The sequence below is a fragment of the Amblyomma americanum genome, chromosome 3 (genome assembly GCF_052857255.1).
Source record: "Amblyomma americanum isolate KBUSLIRL-KWMA chromosome 3, ASM5285725v1, whole genome shotgun sequence".
Taxonomy (NCBI): domain Eukaryota; kingdom Metazoa; phylum Arthropoda; class Arachnida; order Ixodida; family Ixodidae; genus Amblyomma; species Amblyomma americanum.
The window spans coordinates 169,719,696-169,724,481 of NC_135499.1; the positions used below are offsets into that span (position 1 = coordinate 169,719,696).

The window sequence follows — 4,786 nt, forward strand, 5'->3', positions numbered from 1 at the left end:
CCGCCGTGGTCGGGTTCGAACCCGGGAACTCCGGGTCAGCAGCCGAGCGCCCTAACCACTGAGCCACCGCGGCGGGTTTATTCGTTGCGAACAGAGGCTGGCATTGAGCTCTGACTTCGTCACAGTTCGGTGCCAAATTGAAACAGGTTCTATGGAAAGCAGCCGGAAACACAGAATAGCGCTTCTTGCGGAGCTCCAGGCAAGGGTCATGCTAGGCTTCACTGTCTGGTTTGCTTGCCTATTTTTCTATCCCGTTTTTCACGTTCTCTAGAGTCGTTCTTCGGCGCCCATAAAAAGAATAAAATGGACAACAACCTGAAGAATGGAAAGGAAGGTTTGATTGCGTGTTGTACTTGCGTGTTTTTTTCTTGTTCTTTTAACTGAATTTTCCTCCATTGATACGGTTTAATTAAAATTCATCTCATGCAAGTGCGATTAATTCTCATTACGTGTTAAACACGTTACAAAAAATTGGCATTTGTTCTCAAAATACTCAAGACGGATTTTCAATAACATTCAACGCTCCATTTGAACATGGCAGAAAATGGGCGAAATGAGGATTCGTTCGTTCTAATTATTGGCTAAAAAAAAAGTCGTTGCCCAGACGCATGACAAACGGGATGTGTTTCTGGTAGAACGGTAGAAGTTTGTCTGAGAAGCAAGGCTTTTACTTTCAGGAATCAAAGACGCGTAACTCTGCTTGTCATTAATTTCGGGGAACCGCCAAAGTGCTAACACCTGGCGATAACCAAAGAGGTTTAAGGTTATTCGAATAATGCAAGCGTCTAATTCGCGAACAGCTGCTGCGCAGGTACCGACTGTAGTGCGACCGCATCATGAAGCAGCAGCCCAGTATGAATGGCGGACAGAAGTGTTCCCGAATGGAAACACTCGTTTCTTTGACTGCGCAGAAGGACCGCGGTGGTCTGCGGCCGCGGTAAGTACTGTGCACACGAATTCTCCTCAAGTGCGCGCGCACTTGTTCCCCTCCGTCGAGATGCCGTCTCGAAGACAAGCACCTTAAGAAGCGCAGGGGGCCAGCGACCGATAAGTTCTTTCTCCGCTGGAGGACCCTGTGTCGCGCTGCTTTTAAACCTCCGTTGTTGAGGGTCAGTCTACTGCGCAAAAGGCGGCAGTTTGTAGAATAATAGTTCTTGTTGACACTCGGTTGTACTGTGAATAGAGTGTTGCTCGTAGTCCCTTGAACCTATAGGGATCTTTTTCTTCGCGGCAGATCTGCAGGTGCAATGTCCAGCGTCCGACGCGGTGTAGCCATGGGCTGCTATGCCTAGCCGGGGGTTTAGAACTCGCTTCCAATGAAGAATGAGGATACGAAAGCTTCCATTTACTTTCATTTGAGCCCGCGCTGTAGGTCCTCGCGCGGCCTAATATTTGTAACTCGTCGTGGCCGCCAACAAGAGTTACAAGATTGTGCCGCTGAGTACGAGTTGGTTGGTTCGATTCCGAGCTGCGGAGACATCGCTTACACATGGAGACGAAAGGCAAAGAAGTCTGTTTATTGAAATTCCCGTGCCCCCTAAAGAACCACGGGTGGTAGAATTTTACCAGAATCCTTGCATTATGCAGCGCTCTTCGTAGCCTAAGTGAACTTTTCCCGCCAAAAGAATTCAATGTTTCAAACACAAGTTCAAAAAGTGCGTTCACGTGGAGTACAAGAGCCCGTATTGCGGTCCTTCCGGGCGCCTGCATGGGCCACCACCGAAAGACGAGAGCCGACGTAAGAGCACTCTGTCATAGGCACGCTGCCATACTGCTGTGCCAGACCGATGGTCCCTGAGTGTAGTGTGCCCTGTATTGGTAAGCACATAAGTTGTAGTAGTAAGTGGCTGTATGAATAACAAAGGAAAACGTGCGGACCCCTCGACTGGCGCCATTTGGACCACTATCACTGCCACGTAAAAACTGAAGAGCGAGAGCAGAGATAAGTGAAAGGAAAATGTGGAAATAATTAATTCATTTATTTACTGTGATGACCCAACTATCAGCCGCAGGCCTTTTACAGTGCATGGTGCACTCAGAGCAGTGAAAGAGAAAAAATCAATGACAAGAATAAAAAAGAATAACAAAAGAGCAGTAAAAAGGATTGAGACTATGACAGTTACATGAATAATAGGTGCAGTTAACAGTCGAAAGGTGAGTGCCAGTGACCACCGCAGGTTTAGCTTGAAAATTGCAAATCCTGATCAAATATATCAGGCGCACATGGTGCCATGTTGCTATACGTACACATCATTTGCACAACGGGGTTTATTTTGATCGGTGACACATCAAACAAACGGCTTTCTCGCACGGACCATCCAGTCACTGGAATCTTGGTCAAAAATGCTAGGATCAAACAGTCGATGCGTCCAGTTCAGCACCTGAAGACAACGTCTCGCAGCAGCTGTGCAGTCTCCATGCCAGTTAGTCCCAAAGCGCGCAGAGCAGCCGTGTATCGTCTCGTGGAGCAGATAAGCAGGCCGCACGACGCATGGCATTCCTCCTCACAGACCTTTTCTGCACATTTTCAAGAGTTTGAAAAAAGGTGCAGCAGATCGAATTTCACACAACGGAAGCATACTCAAGTCTCGGCAGGACAAGGCTCCAGTACAGGGCAGCACGGCATGCAGTACTGCGTAGGAGCCTGCATACGCGGGTAACCATGCCAAGCACGCGCAGACTTCTGTTCTTGGCCTCCAGAATTTGAGGCGAAAAAATCAATTTAGCCTTTAAGTGGGCACCTAAGTCGCGAACAACAGACACCCTCACAATGATCTGGTTGTTAGAGCGTAAGAAAACTGAATAGGGTAGGTTTTGTCTCGTAAACGATATCACGACAGCCTTAATTGCGTGCATGTTCAACTTGTTTGACAAACACCACCTGTGCACAGAGTTCACACCCTCTTGGATTAAGCTGCAGTCTATGGGGGGAGCGGATTCATCAGCGTATTGGGACATCTGAGAGTGAGCAACCACTTCTTAAAGCTCATTGATGAAGAGATTGCATAGCAGATGCCGTACCCTGACCCAAGGGTGTCACACTAAAGGGACGATACTTTTGTTCACCATAGCTCCCGCGGCTGTGTCTACCTAGTATGCAGCTATTGAGCAGACAAGTGAAGGCAAAAGAGGGGCTCGTTATGGCATACATGACGGAAGCCAACAGTCACCGAAAGAAAGGAGCATAGAGGATGTATTTTTAAGATAATTTGTGGTGCACATCAATGGGAACTTAATAAGGTAATTGTTTTTTAAACATAATTGATAATAAAGCAGAAGAAAAAATAACCACATGCTGCCGGTGGGATCCGAACCCATGACCTCCGAATTTAGCGCCCGGTGCTCTAGCAACTGAGCTTCGGCGATGGCTGCCCAGCCTAATGCTTTCGATGGTATTTATGTGTAGTGTAACCGAAACTTGAGAGCGTTCGCCAGCGCCACCCTCGTCCACAGCGGTGGGCGTAGTACGTCTGTTGTACATATAGTTAGCAAACCAACTGCGATCGGACTTAGAAAGACCATAGTTCGACATTTTTTCACAAATGATGCAGTGGTCAAGGACCTTGCTGCAATCAAAATAAAGGAGATGGGGGCAGGAGCATTGCTACTAAAAAAGCTTCCAAGGTTAGTTTCAACGCGCGTCGCAGCCACCGCGTGCGCCGAAGCGACGCCGACGGCTGTGTGAAATACAGGTACTCTCGCCTCAGCAGAGAACTTGGCGTGCACATGTAACGTGTTAGTTGACTGGCTTGTGACTATGGGCTAGTGTAAAAAAAAAAATGTTCCACGAAGTTTTAAATATCCTGGGACATTTCCTATCGCCCTATTCTCTATGGCTCTGTAGTAGCGGTATAAAGTAACATACTTACTTGTTTTATATAAATGAATTCCTTGCAAATAATAATAAAGTCCTCCTCTTTATCAAGATTAAGCGCGTTTACGAGATTCAGTGCGCAACATGAGCCTGTGGGAGGCCAACCACGTATATTCAAGTGTTTGATATAAACGGACAGCGTTTCGCTGTGGTTGTGAATACGGAAAGACAGCATGTTCGGCTCAAACCACTCAGATTCAGATAGTGCCCATGTGGTTAGACAACGAGAAGAAGATTCAAAAACACAAATATGCGCGCGTTCTGAGCGCGCGCCTCCGCCTTCGTCGACAGCTGGTATTTAGTTTGGGGATCTCGGTGGCAGATGGCACAAGGCGTTACGCTGTCACGACGGCGACATTAGAAGCGCGAGATCGAAGATAACGCAACCATTCCGCAATACGTACCTCGCAGTGATGCGACTAGATAAAAACAAGGCGAAATCAGCCAGCCTACACAGCTGGTGACGGAACGGAGAGAGCCTGTGACTTTCAGCACCTGCATAGACAGAACCCGGACTCTCAATGACGTCACATTTGTCCACATATCTTGAGGTGCGATATCGATCACAGACATTCGGCCGGCCCTGATCGGCAGTGTGCGAGCCTGGTTTTGAAAGCAAGCAACATCCAGTCGCAACCATGATTTTGCGTCAAAGTTTGATTTACGCTTCGCGATATGCTGAACGGCACCGCCGTCTGCATCGAATTGCTTTTTTATTCCAGGTCACAGCCAATAAATTTGGCGGCGCCATGTGAAATCATTCCTTTATGTGTTACCACAATTTATTACGGTTCTGCCTGACTCTATGAGCGCACTGCCTACTGTTCTATTTTTTCTTCTAAGGAACTGCTTTTGCGCTCGTTTACTAATAATCAAATGTAGCAAAGGGAATGTGAAATCGCCCTCCAGATT

At 47.4% G+C, this 4,786-nt stretch overlaps 1 long non-coding RNA gene across 1 annotated transcript; it reads right to left on the bottom strand.

The window, feature by feature from the left end:
• Positions 1-1,958: 1,958 nt before the first annotated feature.
• LOC144123461 (uncharacterized) lies at positions 1,959-4,364 on the bottom strand. Its single transcript, XR_013313102.1, has 2 exons — positions 4,279-4,364; positions 1,959-2,517 (listed from the first exon to the last, which is right to left on the bottom strand). It is a non-coding gene; the product is annotated as an uncharacterized LOC144123461 (long non-coding RNA).
• Positions 4,365-4,786: the final 422 nt, after the last annotated feature.